This window comes from Dreissena polymorpha, chromosome 11 (genome assembly GCF_020536995.1).
Source record: "Dreissena polymorpha isolate Duluth1 chromosome 11, UMN_Dpol_1.0, whole genome shotgun sequence".
Taxonomy (NCBI): Eukaryota; Metazoa; Mollusca; class Bivalvia; order Myida; family Dreissenidae; genus Dreissena; species Dreissena polymorpha.
In genome coordinates this window covers 86,679,317-86,701,250 of record NC_068365.1, presented here as the reverse complement: position 1 = coordinate 86,701,250, position 21,934 = coordinate 86,679,317, and the positions used below count along the sequence as shown (strand labels likewise).

Genomic DNA, 21,934 nt, shown 5'->3' with positions numbered 1-21,934 from the left:
GTTGAAACAGTGAATTTGTTTTGTGTACATCACTTGACCCAGTTTTCAACTTGGCCTTGTGGCCTCTAGAGTGGTTACGATCTTAATGTTGAGAATAAAAAATGTGAATTTGTCCCTCGTGCTATAAGAAACATTGATTTTCTATGTGTTAACTACATGTATATTTTTCGAACTATAACACGAATTATTCGTTGATTTTGAGTGTTTATGGGCTCTTAACCAATTTTGGCGGAAAAATAGAGAATACTATGTTAGTGTGATTGTGTACTTAAATTTGTCCGACGAGTTGAAGAAATTTTTACATGGCGTGGCTTGCCGGCCGTGTCAGCCTTTCTGAGACGAGTCTGAAAAGTTCAAATACACAATCACACTAACATAGAATAATATATATATCCTACAAAACCATACAAAAATGTTACACAACTAATTTAAAAGATAATGTAAAAACGGGGTTGTACCTTTAAGTTTTTAATTTATTTTTACTCGTGTATTTAAACAAAAACATTTCGATCTTCTTGCGCATTGAAGGGAAATAGTTCTGCAGTTAAGCGTAAGATTGCTGAAAAATGAAGATATTAAACATTATATACCTCGATTCAAATTTATTCAATACATTGAAATACACATTTTTATTTTAAAATATTATGTATTTATGGACAATATGCAAACAATTTTCCATCAAAAAAGGTCGAAATTTGAAATCATGAATGAAACATGTGACAGTGTTAATACACAGCGAATAGAAATGGGACAACAATTAAACAAATATCACGCGAATAACACAGATCGTTGAATTTACTTGGTTTAAAAGTTGACATGTGTACATTTAAGACTACTCCATACAACTGAGAGTGTGTTTGAAGAAGATTTATTGAAATTGAGAGGGACACGTGATTCTGTACCAAGTCGGTGGGGAAAGAATGGATCAATCTTCGGAATATTGACGGGCATAGGTTCGGATGTTTGGGCGTTGACAGTGCTTGATGCGCTGATCACTGCATATGTCAATCCCTGCTAGTGATGGTGGTGATGTCACCGTTGAAGTGACTGGGTTGCGTCGTTTCCGTTTCCCAGAGACCATCAGGCCTTCTGTGATGGTTCGGAAATCGCACTGTAATTCAATACAGATTGGATGTGTTTGTGGCCTATTAAGTGCATAATATCAGCAAGTCTCACTATCTTAACCTTTCTTTAACTCTTCGGATAAATTCAAGTCCCTAATCCAACTTACACAATATTCTCTGTAAATGTTATATTATTAATATTTGACTTATTTCTTTTTTTTTCTTTTAAGACTTGTTTTATTTTTCTTTATTTAATGGTTTTTACTTGTTAAATGTTAAATTGAAGCAGACGACAGTATTTCAATGTGTAATAGTGATTTTTGTATTTATTTATTTTATTGTTATGATTATTGTCATTTATAACAATGTAATAAAATAACAAGAAAATATACATTTTTCTTTCGTTATTCTTTTAAAAAAAGTGCTCATTAAATATCTTGATACATTTTAACTACGTAAATCGTCTGCAAGTCTCCACTGCATTTGGCCTTATACCAGATGTGAAAGGCCAAAAAAGTAGTCCCAATGTACATGTACTAGCCATTGGATAAAGGCAAGGTGTTGAATAAACCTTAATGTTATCCAACGGGTCGTAATTTGTTATATAAAGTCATTTAGCTATAGGATAAATGTGCCTTCTTGATTGATCATAAGGTAAAATAAATAAGGTAGGACACAATACTCAAGAACGAAAAAGGACGCCGGACATATTCTGACCTTTTTGGCTTATCTTAGGCACTGTGTGCATAGGTAAGCTAATAATGGAACAATTCTTATGGGCATCTTTCTGATAAAAATACAAACATCAGCATTGAAATCAGTGAAATGCTTATGTTATTGCATAGTGTGTCTTTAAATATACCGTTATAGTTGGTGATACCTTTAGTTGGTGACGCCTTTCGGGTAACATCTTAAGTGTTTGTATCCACCGGTTCATTGATAACGAGATTGTTTAGTAACTTTTGCTGTTCCGTTCGTCTCGACCTGTACAGGGACAAATAGATGGTTTAAAACAACAATTTTATTGCAAGAAAAATCCACACAACTGTTTTTCACTTATTAATGTCTTTCAAAAATTCCTATTATAAAAAATAGCACCATAGTTATACTATATAGAAATTCTTTCCGTTGTTTAATTTTTCATTAAAATAATCGATAGCTAGTCAAGTATTTGATAGTATTTTACCAAAATGCTATTTTTGAATAAGATACTACTATTTCATGTTACAAGATATGTACATTCAATAGATATACACACTATAAGGACGCGATTTGTTTTCACATAAAAAAAGTCAACTACCAATACCTATACTATTTACTATTGGACTGTTAAACAATGACAGGGTACGAATTCATACAATCATTTAATAAAACTTGGTTTTCAAATTCGCAAAGTTAGTCTATTGACCAACCACGGAAATCTACTGTCTCGACTCAAAAATAAAAATATTACCTCGTCTTGCGTTTTACAAGATGAACAGTCTGATATATCACTATATTTTTAAAATCTAAGGCGAATATCTAGATGAGTATCGATAAGACACCAGGAAAACAATGCTCTACATTTTTATTTCACTTTTAAGTAAAACAAAAGCAAAATTGTGTATGAATTTGTATTTACGAAATCGATACTCTATTTTTAACCTAGTTCAATTTGCTGCTTTTATGAAACATTGTGTTTGCTGATGTTTTCAAGTAAGAAAAAAGATTAACGTACTTTGCCTCCTAATACAAATCACCAAGATGACGACGAAAAGCAATCCAATAATCGTGGGTAGAACTTTTGTCAAAACGTTCTTGGAATTATTTACTCTTCTTTCATCTAATTCGTTTGCTGCAACATATGTTATAGTATGCAATCGATAAAATGTTATTCAATATGCATGTACCAGATCAGGAAATGTTAAGTGCAAATAAAATGTAATTTTATTTACGAGTCAATGTGTACACACAATTTAAGGTATGTGACCAAAAATCATGCATTTTTGAAAGTTGTTTTTTCCTATACTTTTATGTTAGTTATCAAACGACCCATTATGAGCTCTGTGCAACAAAAAGATAATTCTTTTTATTTATTTCTTGTTGGCCTTTTGCCTTTTGAATTGGTTTTTTTTCGAAACAGTTCAAAGTATTATTGTTTTATAATATTTTCATACCCAATAGGCAATCAAAGTGACGATGATTTTAGAAGGCAACATAATAACATAATAATATCTATGAAAATTCGTCAATAGACAACTAGAACTAGTGGTATTGATATCTCGATTAAGTATTGTAAAACCTACGTCAATTTTGATGCCTGCTGTGATCAACGTTTGAAATACTTGTTGAAACAATCAAATGCACGTAGCCAAACAAAAACATAATGACTTAAACAGCATTCAATTCTTTGAAAACTGCTTGCTTGATAAAATTAAATTGACTTCCGCGGAAATTGTATTTAAGGTCAGATTTTTCTGGTACAAAGACGTTCTCTCTTATCAGGTGTGCAGTTTAAAACGACGCACGCATGCGACCATTGTCAACAAAATCTAGCTAAAAATTATAGATTCGAACATACGTTTAGTTTAAGTGCCCATTAAAAGTGCTTTATAGAATGTATTTAAGTTCATAAAGCGCGTTCATACGATTGCACTTTTGCATATGAAATACAACAAATGAACATATCCTATCCATGATTAGTCTTAATGCTTGATATATTAAAATACAACATGTATTGTCAAACATAGCAAGAAAAAATCAGCAGGTGTTTTATTTGTAAATCAGCATTTTTTGGAATTCAGCTCAACCGTCTACTCCTACTTAAAGATAATTTGACCTCAAGATAATTAATGCAAATTGTTACTAATACGATATAAAATATGTCGCCATAACGGACTTATTGTGAACATCTTAAATAATAAGCATACACCACATACTATCTTATAGTTACCTGTTGTATTAATACTTTTGAAATAACAGTATACGTGCCATTCTCCAGTTTTGTAGAATTAACAATTAGGTCAATTATGACAAAGTTGTTGGGTTGAATGTTTCATAACATGTGTATGTTCCAATTGTTTCATCGTCGAAACTGATTATTTGCAGTACTCCCCTTGACCAGTAACACGTAAATTGTATTTTTGTCCTGAATGATTGTTTCCAAATATAACACAATTTTAGCGTCAAGATGCATTCTGCAATTGTTACAGACGTATTTGATGTATTGTTTATAATCTTGAATGTGATATCGGCATGGGAAGCGCATTCAAAAGATTTGTCGTTCAATGTGAACATCACGATAGGATTTATTATGTCACTTGGAGCGGGTGCTGAAATTACACAATGAACATTGCAATTAATTACTGATTAAATGTTATATCGTAAAGCTAATTCTGTGAACGAAATTAAAACATAACTTTCAATTGTATTTGTAGTACATGCTGTAAAAAGATCATAGATTATTACATAAAAAGTTCACTTACAATAAAAAAAACACCAGAAAGAACACCAACTAAAAAATCAAACACGGAAAACAAATCGTATGTATCTTTTTTTATGACCTTAGTGACTTAAATATCCAACCATAAATAATAAAGTTATATCAAAAAGCGTTTTACCATTTGATGATATTATACAGTCAAACAAACTAGAATTCATTTCAGATGAACGTTCGACAGTGGTTTAAACATATCAAACAATGACACTAGAATATTTCAGTTAAAGACTGGTATTTGTATAGTAAACTCGCATATGCATGAGAAACGAATACAACGACAGTGTATGCCTTCCATGCTAAGAAAGAATAACACAATACCAGTACTTTTTATTGGGTTATCTGCTTCGATTGCAATCGGCGACGGTTTAATAATCGTGGTGACGAAATTTCGAGGATCAAATGTTTCATAGCATCGATATGTCCCTGTGGTTTCTTCGTCGATATTGAGTATTCTCAGGATTCCGCCATGCCCAGTATAAGAAACGTTGTATTTGTTTTTTGTTGATGCTTGCAACATAATACATTTCATTATAAACAGAATCGCATTCTGCAACCGTTGCAGATATGTTCGGTATGTTGCTGTAAAATTTGAAAGTAATATCTGCGCTTGAGGCACATTCTATTGCCGTTTCCTTCATTTCAACCACTGTAAGTGTTCTATTAGTGCCTGTAACGATTTGTACTGAAACGATATAAAACAAGTTTAAGTTTCATAGTTAGACAAAGTATGATCTACTCAAGTCAACTCGTGGGTGATGGATCTACTGTTAATCAATCTCGTTTTAGTGGGTATCAATAGCAATTAATAATCCAAAAACTGTTTCAAATGATGCAATTGTATGGTTTTAACAGCCCACCACCGCCCCTCAAATATTCAATATTATGTTTATCCAAATATGCATCTACATCTGATATATACTTACCGATTAAAAGGCCAGTCAAAATTCCACCCAGCAGCTGCATTCTCTGAAAGGGCACAACACTGTATATTATGCCGTACCATTTGTGTCAAAAGTACAAATACGCCAACAGCTAAAAATAGATATCACCGCGGTGACAAAATTGTTACCACGGTGACTATTTGTCACTGCCATAATAATTTTGTCACCGCGGTGAAATCTATTTTATTTCACTGCGGTAACAATTTTGTCACAGCGGTGACAAATTATGACTGTTGGTATATTTGTATGCCTACTGTTACATTTATTTGTTTGGGTCAGCGTTCAACCAATCATTATCCCCGTAACAAACTGACTCTCATATATCAAAATCATAACAACATTTATTTTGTTGTCGAGTGTGGTCTACAAATGTATAATTACTCATACATGGATCTTTAAAACAAAAACAAAAAAATAAATAAAAACTTGATAAGTTAAGTTGATAAAGATTTATTCTTAGTAAACCAGTAACTTTTTTTTAGAGTTTTATAGAGATCGCCAGCTGTTTGTCACAGTTATCGGTTTGAGTAAATAAATGGTTAATGAATCGTACATTTTATTTGTTAAATTACACTTATTGGCATATCATCTGCTTTATCGCAATTAGATCATAGGGAATCCACTGTTAAAGGCTTGTGCTATTAATCCGTTATCGCTTGTTTAACGGTCCACTGCCTTCACGGTATCTCGGTTTTATGACACTTATTCGGCCGTAAACACACGCACAGACGTTGAGGCAACGGAAAATAATAAGGTTTCTGAAATTGTCACCTAGATTATTAATTGTTAATGAAGTTATACTCATATAAACATAAAGTGTCAATGTTTAAGTTACAACGAATAAAGCTTCAATTAAAATAATCGCCGATTTGCAAGACGTTATTTCATTGGTCAGTTTGGTTTAGCTCTTATCAAACTCTTTGGGTCAGACAAAGTATCACCGCAGTTACAAATATATCACCGCAATGATAAATTTATAACCGACGTGACAAAATTGTCACCGTGGTGACAATTTTGTTACCGCGTTGATATCTATTTTTAGCTGTTGGCATATATGTACTTTTGACACAAAGGGTACGTCATAGAAGCACTAGGTGAACACATGCATTCAGCTATTGTTTCAGTCTGCGTGTTCGCAACCTGTTTATTGAGGCATATGAAACAGTGTTTAATTGTCTAACATGAAGCGTACTTCGAAGTGCATGTTGCCATAAAAGGTTTCATAAAATGGATGACACTCATTATATAGAAAAATATTAGTGCATATATTTGAATATAAAACAAAACCGATTTACATATTAGCAATTAAAATGTCAAAACTTCAAAGAAGCAGGCAGACATTAAATTACAGGTATTAATAAATAGAATGATGCATACTTATGAACTACTCAGCATTGATTTCAGGCGATAGTGCAACTGCTGGTTCAGTACCAAGACATATTTAACGAGTTTGTTTTCATTAATTCAAAGGGTTGTTGAGTCAGTTTATGAAATTCCATATAAGGTAGCATTACCACACAGAGGAACCTCAGAGAAAGTATTAACCCCCATAAATTCCTAATGTTTTAAAATGGGTTACTCTCAAAATTCAGAGCGCAAGTATTTTTAAAATTATACTCATTTTTAAATGGTGCCGTGATTCTGATAAAACCGTTCTTTCTTACGAAGGTTCGAATCACGACTTATGTTTCTTTATGTTATTACCAAACCGAACATTTTGCTATTGCACGATCATAATTCGATCTTTAGCAATTATTCGCAAGTCTTTTTACGCAATCGCCACTGCCTCAATCGACCCCGATTACCATCGCACCGTTATCAAGTATATACATTAAGTGAAAGAAATGCATGTTAATAAGCGTTTGGTTTTAATATAAAGTGATTTTTTTAAATATCCATGAATCAGTGATTATATTACATTCTCAAGTTGACAAGTTCAAGCTCGTTCTCAAGTAATGTCGACCTTGACCTTTCATAATCTGAATTACAAGGATCGGTTTCGGTGAAGTTTGTGTGTATCGACATATAATTATAATAATCAAAATATCGTTTAGTTAAAAACTGTTTTAATAATCTAAAAATGAAGTTGACCGAAATGCATAGTATGTCTCTAATAAATCAACAACAATATGTTACAGCACTTGAAATGAAATGCTTTCAAGTGCTAATTTGAATGCATTTTTTTGTTTCTTAGATCAATGGCCGTGACCTAAATTATAGAATGATCATATGCAAAACCTCCACTCCGCGCACACACGGATAATGTCTCTCTTTAAAAAATCAAGCCGGAATAAAAAATAAATAAAGTTGAGATAAATCCACTCTACAGTATAGAAAAAAAGGATTTACTATACTTAAACTTGCTTTTCTTCATCACATATAACTCTCATTATCACCAATATTCAAAATATTTATAAAAAAACAACAACAACATAATAACAAAAAATGGTTTTTGTTTTTGTGGTCATTTAATACTTTCTTTTCTTAGAAGCGACATAAACATAAAGCTTATGATTTGATTTGATGCTCAGAGTTAAACTACTATTGCGCACATGAGAGAGCCGATACAGACAATAAATACGGGTTATGAAGCCAGACAACAACTGAGTCAGGATATAATGCGCATTCAATATCACGAGTTTCTTTCAATTTTTAAGGACTGGTTAACATCCAGACGGCAAACACAATAGGTAAACCGACTCGCTAGTCACGTAAATTCTAGTCTATGGATACCATTTATTTCCCGTTTATGTAGATACAATTTACTTTCCGTTTATGTAGGCAAGCAAACTATTTAGCTTGATTTTAATGTACACAAATTATCATGTTCAACTTTACATTTGAATTTTTCTATCGCTATATAGACTCATTTTGAACAGTAGCGATTTACTAGGATATATTAAAATGACATGACCGTGCTCTAAAGAATTAAATGTGCATTTCTGTTTGAGTCCCCACTCGCGATAACAGTTTCATTTTCTTTTGACACGACTTAGTTCACTTGGTAGTCGAAGTCGAGTTCAAATTCGTAATCGATTTAAAATTCTTAAAGTTGATATCGGATCTTCGGAATGCCTTGTGTACGCGTTAGTTTTCTTTTTTATTTCATCATCCTATCTCCTTATGATAAATTAGGCATTATTTATGTACGCCTAAAATTCATATATGAATAGCCCCGTTCGTCCTTAAATACAAAAAATACTCGTTCCAACCACATGCTATCCCGGCTTTTAATAACATTTCGATTTCACTTATATAAGAACTGGGATTTCAAACGTTCGACGCCAGTGTATACTCAATATTTACAACCAAAAAGACAGTTTTACGATAATACTGCTAAATCTTAATAATTATGAAAGTCTGTGTCCAAATATTATCGGTTTGATGATTCAAAACAAGTGCACTTAAATGTGATAAAACACATAGATCCCAAACACCTTACGAAGACGTGTTGAGTGTAAAATGTACATAAATTCGCTTTCGATTTAAACTACTGTTTATCAAGTTCGGTTTTGGAAAAAAATGTATTTATGTTATATCTTAAATAATTGTTTAAACAATCTTTAAGTACATTATAACAGGGTGCATAATCAAAGGGGTTTTCAGGGGTTTACACACGGGCTGGACAGAATGTAATCACACCGTTAAGAACTTTATTATTGCAAATATCTCGAGTTATTGAAATTCATTTGCAAACATCTATAGTGCATAAAAGACAGTTTTTTTTGCAGTTTGTGCCGCTATTTTAAGGTATAAGAATAAATCCTTTAATACGTCTCAAATCGGTGCCAAATTTTACGTTGCGTGAAACATACCCGGCCATTAACCCGTGTACAACGTATGCAGTAAAAATGAAATTTTTGAACAATAACACATGCTTATTAAATACAGTAATACTGATGTATTTCACATTGACATAAGCATAAAAATCTGCCTTTTATACACTAGTTGAAATCCTTAAGAAAACTTGTTTTAAAAAGTTATTTGAAATAAAGCGCCACTTACCGTCGGGTTAAATCCATTTAAGTTAAAAAGTGGAACCCCAAAAAGTCACGTGATCCTGCACCATGTATACTGTTATACTCCAGATGCAGTAAGACTTCCTTTAGTTAATCCAGGGTGCAGGATCACGTGACTTTGTGAAGTTTCCTCTTTTAACTTTAGTAGATGTATACACGATGTTAAGCGATGCTTTATTTTTCAAATAACTTTTTAAAATTAGTTTCTTAAAAACTTCAACTAGTGCATAAAAAAACAACAAATTTTTATGCTGCTCATGGCAATATGAAATACATCAGAATTACTTTATTTAATAAGCATGTGTACGTTCTTGTTAAAAACTTCCGTATCTACTGCTTTCATCGTACATGGTTAAGTTCACGCAACTTGAAATTTTGTAAACGATTTTAGACGTATTCAAGAATGTATTCTTAAACCTTAAGATATCGGCACAAACTGCAAGAACGAGAGCCCCGGTGGCGTTGAAAGTTTATTTGCAATATACAGTGAAGTTTCTGCTGAAGTAAATGTTTAAGGATTAGCTGTCTGAATGAAAATGCAAAAGGCTATCAAAAAGATTTTTTTATGAAGAACAAGACTATTGTCAAGCAATACAAATCCCCTACCTCGCATGAAGCAGTAATATAATTGTCTCCCTTAGTTTTCAATGGACGTAATTCTTTTAAGTTTGCCTTGTAGATGGTAAATTTCTAAAAAAAATAATAATGGAATCGCAATATTTCTAGTCACTCGCTTTTGCCAATAACAGAATTGTTTTACGAAAGAAATTTGCTTGAGTTTTTTTAAGAAGAACGGTCTTAGAAAATTCACTTAAAATAGTGTAAGCAATGTTCTTGGAAGAAGATATTAAAAAAAGTTTCTAAGTGAAAAATTGTAAGAATAACGAAGTACTATATTAAATATCTATTTCGTCTGCCCAAAATAAGGGGAGGCTTCTAAAAAGATAACCGTTTCCCGTTTGATTTTGAAATGCGGTATAACAAAAGTCTATTTGCGTTGCAAATGTACTAAAAATTGTCTTTTGAGCACGAACGATTTTTGCATATGTATTTCAATAACTTGAGATATTTGCAAAAAGTAAGGTTTTAACGGTGTGTTTACATTCTGTAAAAAAAAAAATTTGTTGATTCTGCACCCTGTTATCATTAAACTTTGAAAAACTACCCCTTATGTAACAGTGCTACATTAAATGACGAAGAAGTGCAGTGTGGGTCGGTTTACGGCAGTATGAAGATTAAACGCTGATTGATCAATATTTATAGGTCTTTGACGATAACGGGTAGTGAAAAATACTACCAATATTTAGAGAGAGCTTATCGTGCAGATGTTTTTTAAGTAAGAAGGGCACATTTAACACGGGGACATTTGACCTGCTAAACTGCACTTATAAATAAATCGGTGCTCTTTAATCTTGTTCACATTCACATGCTGTTAGCACACATATTTTGATACAAATTAAATGGCTAATTTTGAAACAATATGCTTTGACTTGTATAGTGTTAGTATACCATGAAAACAACATAATTGTGAATACAAACTTCCCCTTTTATTGTTTAACACATGTTCCGGTTTCGACGAACAATTATACTGCATACTCATAATTATTTAAGCATCATCGCACATCGTTGCAGACACGAGCGCGTTTCAATGTGCGTGTTAAGAAGTATTTCAAATAAGAACATGAAAAGGATATTAATACTATACGCATTGGCTTCGATTACATCCACGCATGCCCGTAAGTCTCACGTTCACCTTAACAAACAATAAGACGAACATTTATTTAATTTATTACACTAGTTAAGTGGATAACCGTAATAAATTAGATGAAAATAATGGTGTATACTATGTGTAAATCAAGCGTTTATTCAAATTGAAAAAAAAACAATTATAGAAATACGAACAAGCAGTTGAGGCTATATTTTCACCCTAAACTGTGAAATGATTTAGCAGGTGGTCAATATAAAAGTACATCATTGAGAATAATTTACCAGCACGTAGTTAATTTTCAGTGTCAGATGAACCACTAATCCACGTAATACTACTGTGTAAATCCACTGTGGAAGTTTCATGCCATATGGATAGAGCGGGTGTACCTAGTGGAAGCTACGGATCTTGGACGTTTTACAGGAGTCGGGATGGTTTTGAAGATATGCTTGTTACGGCCAGAATAAATAACACAAAACAAGAATGCCGTGTATCTACTCTCAAAACAACTGCATCGACGAACTGTTTTTGCGTGGAAGATAATCGTGTCATTTGCGACATAAGCAGTCAAAGTATCGCTAAAGCAGGTGACCGATGGCGCTGCGCCCGCTTCATAGATGGATATTTGCTTTTAAGCAACACATTTACTGTTCCCAGTCAAAGTAAGCCGAAAAAATAAAAACAATGGATACGAATGAATCATTTAAGTGTGATTGTGACATACCTTTTATTTAATATAGTGCCCTTATGCGATGATGTTATGATTCATTCTGACAAAACAGTTATGGGCAGTCGTATCCAGAAAATCACAAAATTATCAAAAATAAACTAGAGTGCAGTCTTTAATCACGTGTTATATTTTTGTTTGTAAAATACGTTAGGTGAATATGTCTTTTTCTACTAAAGACCTATCCAATCCAGTCTTTTTGTAATAAAAAAAATCGAGCACTATCGGTAACCGTTTAAATCATTATTAATTTAACCAGTCTTAATAAAACGTACTATTTTAGATACAGATGAATGTACAACGACCACACGTCTGGATCACATAACCGAGGAAGAAAACACAACACTTGCTTCAATTAAAACAAGTTTGAACGTTGTAACGGAAACATTTACAGAAGCAGTAAATGTGTTCACATTTGCGGGAGGTTAAAAACTCGTTATCAATATTATTATATTTACATATTAAACAGTTACTATCGAGTTATCGCTACCTGAAAACGTTCATCTGCTACACGTACGTGTAAACACTTTTGGCATGCTGCGCGCATTATATTTAGACAGCTAACTCGAATAAGTCCCTGTATTAAAGGGGCATTTTCACAGATTTTGGCATGTATTAAAGTTTGTCATTAAATGCTTTATATTGATTCATGTAAATATTGGATCTAAAAAGCTCCAGTAAAAAAACAATAATACAATTAAAAAAGTAACCCTCAACTAGGCTCGAACCACTGACCCTTGGAGTCCTGGAGTAAAAGTCTACCGCTTAGACCACTCGGCCATCCGCGCTCACACGATGAGTTATGTATTTTAAACTTTATATATGCAATCCTCGTAGGTTCACAAAATATAACGACAACAAAAGAACTCTCCAAACTATTCAATCGTTTCGCGTTGCAACGCCTTATAATTATCAGGTTTGAAAATCATCAAAAGATGCACATAATGGCTATTTAAGACGATTGTAAATGTTCAGTCTTACTCTTTCCTCACAAATATCATAAATAAAACGAAAATTTGCGATTCTGAAACAACTTTTTTTAATTGTGTCAATTAACCGAAACGTGAAAAGGCCCTTTAAGCAATAAGACAGTGAACACTTAAAACACTTCTACATGTCTAAAATTACGTTCTTATTGCGTTAAAATCTGCGTTAAAATATAATATGGACTCGAAAAGTGAATGCGAACACTCTTGTTTGCATAATTGCCTCCGTTGCGAAGTTTATTTATAAAACAAATAACGTTCATACTGAATATAATACGACAAATGTTAATACAATTTTAAAACGGCGAATCAACTAAACTTACTCTTCTGTGTGTATGTTATTTAAGATACGTGAACACCTGTTTAGACAATTCATTGAAATACAACAAAGTTTAATTAAAACCGGAGTAAACGTATTTTTCATGGTCAATGCATTGCATTTGGATCATTTGATACTCAATGGCCAGCATATATTAAATCTAACAATAAACTCCAAACTCAAATCAATGGTCATACGATATATATATATATATATATATATATATATATATATATATATATATATATATATAAACATTAAATACTCATGAACAGTCGAGTATGTCACAAAATGACCGAAACATTGTAACAACTAAAACATATATTGTATTTATTTACAGCCGGTTTAAACACAGAAGTTATTATAATTTTGGCAGCAGCGGGTGTGGCGGTTATTATTGTAATTAATTTGTCTTTCTGCGTTTATTGGAAATATAAACCGCGTCAAATTGGTAAGAAAATTTACATTTTTGTAGACATATATACCATATTTTGAAATCCGTTATATAATGTCGACAACATAAGGCAATATTTTAGTTATAGAATATAATAACGAGTTTCGTTTTCTGTTAGTTGTTGTTCTCCAATATTTAAGAAATCAACAATCCTGCTACTGGAATAGACATTACTACACATCAACAAAATAGGGCGATGACTGCGAGCGCTTCAGATATGTATGACGACGAGAACACTGATTTTCATTACCACGAAATATCAGAAATACAGATACCAATTACAGATATTGTCACACGATCAAATACTTTCATCAGAGAAGCTTACGATGAAAATGAACCAACGTTCGTAAACAGTGAACTATCTCGTCAGATGATCAGCAGAACAGGAATGAGTTTAACAAGTTCTGGGACTGGGGACACGCTCAATGATACCCATGAACCAATTACTTTTTTGACATTGGCTGACGGTAAGTACGACATGTTGTTTTTAGTTTTATTTGCTATATTATAACTCAGATGTATGAAAACAACGCAAACAAATCATTAACACCAATGATACAACAACACATACAAAATCAACAACAGCAGATACTACTATTAATACCGCTTCTTAACAAATACATGTACTACTACATTTAAAATAACAACAACAAGGACAATAACAACTTCTATTTGTTCTTCTACTAATACTACTCCTGCTGCTGATATTTCATGTGCCTCCGCTGCGTACTACTACTACTACTTCTACTACTACTGCTACTACTACTACTACTCCTACTACTACTACTACTACTACTACTACTACTACTACTACTACTGCTACTTCTACTACTACTACTACTACTACTACTACTACTACTACTACTACTACTACTACTACTACTACTACTTCTACTTCTACTACTACTACTACTACTACTTCTACTGCTACTACTACTACTACTACTACTACTACTACTACTACTACTACTACTACTAGTACTACTACAACTACTACTACTACTACTACTACTACTACTACTACTACTACTACTACTACTACTACTACTGCTACTACAACAACAACAACAACAACTACTACTACTACTACTACTACTACTACTACTACTACTACTACTACTACTACTACTACTACTACTTCTACTACTACTACTACTACTACTACTACTACTACTACTACTACTACTACTACTACTACTACTACTACTACTACTACTTATAATACTAATACTAATACTAATACTAATACTACTAAAACTACTGCTACTACTACAACTAAGTCTACTTATACTAATACTACTTATACTTCTACTACTACTACTCGACATAATATTTGAACCGTATTTTATTTATTTCCAGTTATTGCGATTGAATCAGAAACAGATAGGTATGTATAGTATTCCTTATTGAGTGTTACAAATGTTACTGTTCTCAAAGTTCGTGAACTAAGTGCGTTTGACCTTTTGGTTATCTGAATTATGTTTTAATATATCAATTTATTTGCGTCTTTTGATTATTAGATGCAAGAGTTTTCTATAAAACATGAGTTGCTACTCAATGAGACTATGGTTCCCAAATGTTCTGTTATAGATTACACCCGCCTTGTGTACAAGACACAATTTAAATGCATTTTGCACTTGATCCTTACACACACATTGCATATTGTTATTGGATTTGCGATCATCAATAACTAAACCTTTCTGTTAACTATAGAACTGACGTAAAGAGTGTTCGTTACGAGAGTCTAGATCCAACTGGACAGGCTGATAAGTCGCAATACACCACTCTGGTTTAATATTTAATAACAGGTAGATCTACGTATATTGCTACATTAGTATATTCATGTAATGTAAATAAAATACGTATACGTATATACATTGCCTGTCCTTTGAGCTACACTGTGCAAACCTATTCCAAGATCATACATGTGTTAACCTTTTTTTTGTAGAGAATTGTTATATCAATAAAATGTTTCAGTTGATAATAATTATTATTATGCGTGACGTATTGTCAAAATTGTTTGAATAAACATATGTTATTTGTTGCTATGTGTTGTTATTTGAAATGGATTAGCTTAACAATAGTTTACTGGCAGTGTACTTCATACGACTTTGAAACTATGATTAAGGAGACTTTATAAGGACATATAAATTCATGTTATAGTATAAAAGCGCATTAACTGGAAAGCCTGCTAATGAGAGGAACTTGCCCATTCAGGCGATCAATCGCCGGAAGTATAAATAAACAATCGGAGCTTCTGTACTTTGACATTGAGAAACTCATACACATGTACATATAATCCATGCAGATACAATGCTTACTGTTAATCATACATGCATAGATTATTAAACTGTAGGAAATTTAAATTTAGTTATTCTACTTCAACATAAAAGTTAAATCGTGTAAGGTTAGGTTTTCCATACTTCATTGATTAACTTTAAGACCAATGAAGTAAAGCGTTTGACTTTAACTTGGACTGCTTTCTATTGAAGCTTATATGTTGTCTAGCCTAGTGTACCGTGCAACCAATTCTCCATTTTAACATTTATAACTAGAGCCCACAAACATAATAATACAAATCAGCATGATCGTAATCTTAAATATCTAGGCCATCGCATGTATTTTGCGGCAATGTGTGTCTTTTTGAGAAGTCCGTGATGCAAATATATAAATAATGAAACTCCAGTGAAATCATTAGGGGGCGACATTCTTGTTAACTTTCGTCGGTATTTTATTGAAGGCAGTAACACATTACCGATGCATTACATGACAACACATACAACACTAAATAAAAATAAAATGGGGTCACCGCCTTGAAACGGTCAACGCAGAACTGGTTTGATGGCCAAACCTCAAATTATAAATCACAAGACACACACCTGTAAATACATATTTGCTATATATATTTTTTATTGAAATGACAATGTAAATAATTTAAATTCGTTTTAATTGCTAGTGAATCGATCAGTTGTTTAACATGCGCAAATGATTAAGAGAATAACAGTTTAACGAGGCCCGATGAAGTACATTCAATACACGTAGCAGTATAATTCATGTTTGTTGACATAATTTAGGAACGTCGTTTCATTAACCTCAAACTAAATATGTAAACACTGATTAAATGTATAAATGCTTATCAAATTCCATTCACTAATGGAAATGTTGATAAGCACTTTTCAGTTTTATTTATTTTAGTAACTACGCTTGGTTTACTATGCTTAAGAACAATCTATCTACTTGATGCAATAACTAACTTGGCATAGGCCTGTTAAAGTGAATAATAACTATTGCCCTTCTTGAACAGTTATAATATAAAAAAGCGTGTTATCGGTCCTTATCTAATTGACATTTTAAAATCACATTTTTCTAACAAACGTCATTCGCGCAACAATACCCACAATCAAAGCGAACGTCACATATACTCAGCCGCCGTTTTACCAACAGTACCTTTAGTTTGTTTATTAAAGCCTCAATTATTAAAATGCAATCGATGGGTATCATAACGGTGTATTGCAATAAATTTTGTTTTGGGAAATTATAAAATACAATTGACATGTTAAATTTTACAAAAAATAATGTGTGTTCTAACAATACCAGTACGATAAATTGATAATTAATTGGTCCTTTCATATAATTCACTTTTTTACGTTTTTTCGACTTTTCATTCACAAACAATCAAAATAGTGCTCTAAAGGAATTTACGCAAGCTTTTATAATTTGAACGTTGTTAAAATCCTGTGTCAGCCATACGCGTTTTTAATACATTATCGATGAAAAGCGTTACACACGCTGGTGTTTTTACGATTTCGATGATGAATAAAAAAAATGTGTGTTACATTTGTGTAAGTCAGGTGTGTTATTGAGGTATTTGATTACAATTCATACATTATTTTTTTAATCTTTGGCACTTATTAAAATTGTTCTTTTTGCAAAACTGTGATTTAGTCCCTTTTTAAATAAAGTTGATGATAACTGTTAGTTTAATTGTGACTAAGACGCTTGTTCCTGTATTACGCGTTGTGCAAGGAAGTTGTTATGTGACAGTAAACACAGTTTACACAGTGACAAATCTTTAAAAATAGAGATTTATCCGAGATTCTTATCTATAAGTGTGGTCGGGGTAATAAATACATAGATAACGCATTTGGGTTATTCGTATTCGCGTGAACGTTTATGGAATTTGAAGATTACATTATTAAGGGACAATTAAGTGTTTAAATCCCGAGGATGATAAAGCGAACTATTTTATTCTAAAGCATCGCTAGGACAGAGTTAATAATAATGCAGGTCAGGACTGTTATAAGCATACTTTGCGATTTATAGAATCAGACAATTTACCATTTCAAAGCTTAGAATAAAAAAGAACAAATTCGCATCGTTTACGCATGCTAAAGGACAGTATTATTCGACGTTTAGACCAAAGTACCATTATCCGGTTATAATGCAATTCAAAATCCATAATCATAATTTGAGAAATTAAATATTTACCCTTTATTTAAACAAACTTCGCAGCCTGATAAAGCATTGAATTGGCCTGTTGCCGAACCGGTACAATTCAATATCATTTCTGTCACTAACAAACTGCTCACGAATGCGAGAACTAGCTATTATGCCCAGAAAGTAGATGATTGTGGCCGTGATCAGAAAAGCCTGACGAAAGTAACAAAACATTTAATGGGCGAACTGGATGAAGTTGTCCTCCCATCGGGTAAAGCTGCAAAGGTTCTCGCGCAAGAATTTTGTGACTTTTTTGTAAATAAAATCGAAGGTATACGAAATGAAATCACCTCTAACGCTAGTGCTGATATTCAGATGCCAGATTATATCGAAATAGAAATGCCTTTTAATGGAAACCAATTATCAGAGTTTTCACTCACGACCGAGAAAGAAGTCCGGAAAGTCATTCAACAGTCTGCAAACAAATCTTGCGAACTCGATCCGATCCCAACATGGCTGTTAAAAGAGTGTTTGAATGAACTACTTCCATTAATAACTAAACTAGTCAATGCATCACTACAAGCTGCATACGTGCCAACAACGTTTAAAAGTTCAAGAATACGACCACTTATCAAGAAACCGGGACTCGATCAAAATGAAATGAAAAACTATAGACCGGTATCAAATTTACCGTTTATTTCAAAAATTCTAGAAAAAGTCGTCGACAACCAACTGGAACGACATTTAAATAACCATAACCTGCACGAAGAGCGTCAGTCGGCTTACAGAAAATTTCACTCCACTGAGACGGCGCTACTGCGTGTACAGAGCGACATTCTTCAGTCTCTTGATCAGAACGAAGCCACTATTCTAGTTATGCTGGATTTATCAGCCGCATTCGATACGATCGACCATACCACTCTTCTGAACCGACTCGAACAGCAATTTGGAATAACAAACAAGCCATTAAGATGGATTAAGTCGTACTTGACCGACCGCTATCAAACTGTTTGCATTGATGGCGAGCTGTCCAAACCCGTACTTATGACCTATTCAGTGCCTCAAGGGTCCGTACTGGGACCCAAAAACTACAGCTTGTATACAAAACCAGTGGGGGCCATCTGTAGAAAGCATAATCTACAACATCACTTCTATGCCGATGACTCCCAGTTGTACATGTCATTTAAACCCAAGGATTCTGTTTCGCGCGAAGATGCGCTGCAACGAATTGAAGCGTGTGTGACTGATATAGTTCTGTGGATGAATAACAACTTACTTAAAATTAATGCCGACAAAACAGAAGTGATTATCTTTGTACCAAAGCACATTAAAACTGAAAATTTCACCGTTAAAATCGGCACAGCTGTTATCAAACCAACAACAGCTGTTAGGAACCTTGGTGCCATTCTAGACTCTCATTTAGATATGGAAAAGCAGGTAAACTCTGTTTCCAGATCATGTTACAACCAGATCAGACAAATAGGTCGAATTCGGAAATACCTGACTGTGGATGCAACAAAATCTCTGATAAACTCTTTGGTAACATCAAGACTTGATTACTGTAATTCCCTGTTATGTGGATCACCGAGTTATGCTCTGAACAGACTTCAAAGTGTTCAAAATACCGCTGCTCGTGTAATCACCAGGACACCATGACAAGGTCACATTACACCGGTGCTTAGGGAACTCCACTGGCTTCCTGTACATGCAAGAGTGGAGTACAAAGTACTGATGCATGTGTTTAAAGCACTTCAAGGACAGTCACCAAGCTACATCAAGAGTATGCTTGAGATTTACACTCCACGCAGAGAACTCAGATCTCAGAATAACTCAGTCCTGCTAGTCGCGCCGAGAACCAGGACTCTGTCGTACGGAGGCCGTTCGTTCAGGTCTGCCGCTCCAACACTTTGGAACGCGCTACCAGCATCGCTCAGAGACATTAAAACATTACCAGCCTTTAAGAAAGCACTGAAAACCCACTATTTCGCAAACATTTACTTGCAATGATGATTATTTCAAAATTAATTCTGTGACAAGACTAAACAAAGCACCGATTTATGTTATACCAGTGTACGAGTAGTTTGTTATTTTAAACGTTTATTCTATGTTTAGCTTGGTATTAATTTCTTTTAAGCGCTTATAGGTATTTATTTTATAATTTGTTTTAATTCTTAAATACCATATTTTATAATTGTTCTTAAATATGCTTGTCATTTATATCCTCGTAGTATGTAGGTTTCTATCTATTTTCAGTTTTTATATGTGTCCATCTATCGCTGTTTATCATAGTTTTAAATTTCTTTGTTAATTTTACTGGTTGAACCATGCATTTGTATTGAACAGCACTTTTGAACGTGTGAATTCATGATAAAAGTGCTATATAAATATGGTAAATAATAATAATAATAATCATTTGCGAATAGCCATAACCCTACGAGAAAATGAACAGGCTCCCCAAACTTACACTGTCTGAACTGTATATTATGATTATACAACCAATTTACGCCATATTATTATAGAGTATGAGTATAACCTATTTGCATGTATCCATGGATGATATCAAGTATAGGCATATAATACGTTTTGATCAACTGTTGCTTTAACACACTCTATTTAAATGTATGATTGTAGCAAATACAAAGGAAACAATACGGTGATACATATTAAGAAATTGATCCAAATTATGTTCAAACACGTTTGCTCGCAAACACATATAGGCAGTGGTATATGTGTTACAAATTATCATAGTTGTAACCCTCAAGTGTCTTTTGTGCTAAGAAAAAGTTTGTCTTAGTTTGATAAGCGTATTGCGCAAACAACTTTAAAACACCTTGCGAATGTGTCTCCTTTACGATTTAAAAAATGCTTTTTCACCTAGAGTTTGAAATTTTGAGCCTTTACTAAAAAAACCATACACACTCAAAATCAACGAATATTTCGCAAAATATTTCGAAAAATAAAGTTAACACATAAAAAATTAATGTTTCTTATAGTAATAGCCAACATTTCACCGCTAGATGTGGTCTGGTAACAGATTTAACACGATACACAATGCTCTTTTCTTTTTTGTGGGACAATATATTCAATACATGTAACAAGCGAGTGTTCGTGTGTCGTATGAATAGATATCGTTGCAGAGAATTTAAATGGAATATATTGTGCCACATAAAAATAAAACCGAGCAGTTGGTATCTCGTTAAATCTATGCTATCATATAACATCTAGCGTTGAAATGTTGGCTATTGCTATACGGAACACTAATTTATTACGGGTTTACTTTATTTTACGAAATATTCGTTGATGTTGAGTATTTATGTTTCTTTAAAGAATAACATTGTTTTTTACATATACGACTAACTACTACTCACGCTATTGTTTATCCAATTATACCGCTCGTATAATTACTCTCTTGTTTTGAAAATCAGCACATCTGTTCTCCGCTCTATGCTTTTTGAAAAGTAAATCGAAACTGAACATTATCGGGCTTTTCGTTATCAGGGTGCAGGATCACGTGACTTGGTTGAGTTACCCAGTATACACGACGGTAAGTGGTGCTGTATTTCAAATAACTTTTTAACATTAATTTTTCTTAAGAATTTCGAGTAGTGCAAAAAAGACAGATTTGTATGCTGTTCATGGCAATGTGAAATACATCGGAATTTCTTTATTTAATAAGCATGTGTTCTTGTTAAAAAATTCCGTATCTACTGCTTTAATTGTACACGGTTATGTTCACGCAACGTGAAATTTTGTCAACGATTTTATACGTATATTCAAGGATTTATTCTTATACCTTAAGATATC

General features: G+C 33.2%; 1 protein-coding gene and 3 long non-coding RNA genes across 17 annotated transcripts in view; 3 read left to right on the top strand and 1 right to left on the bottom strand.

Moving 5' to 3' along the window:
• LOC127851468 (plexin-A2-like) overlaps positions 1 to 21,934 on the top strand; it is a 203,150-nt gene that overhangs the window by 134,173 nt on the left and 47,043 nt on the right. The gene's annotated exons all lie outside the window — the stretch shown is intronic.
• Positions 597 to 21,593, bottom strand: LOC127851473 (uncharacterized). The gene is made up of 7 exons (XR_008035777.1): positions 21,499 to 21,593; positions 5,466 to 5,508; positions 4,867 to 5,224; positions 3,997 to 4,375; positions 2,782 to 2,898; positions 1,945 to 2,048; positions 597 to 1,111 (listed from the first exon to the last, which is right to left on the bottom strand). It is a non-coding gene; the product is annotated as an uncharacterized LOC127851473 (long non-coding RNA).
• On the top strand, positions 11,104 to 13,064 carry LOC127851475 (uncharacterized). The gene is made up of 3 exons (XR_008035779.1): positions 11,104 to 11,238; positions 11,513 to 11,869; positions 12,218 to 13,064. It is a non-coding gene; the product is annotated as an uncharacterized LOC127851475 (long non-coding RNA).
• LOC127851474 (uncharacterized) lies at positions 13,580 to 15,737 on the top strand. The gene is made up of 4 exons (XR_008035778.1): positions 13,580 to 13,690; positions 13,834 to 14,160; positions 15,053 to 15,080; positions 15,407 to 15,737. It is a non-coding gene; the product is annotated as an uncharacterized LOC127851474 (long non-coding RNA).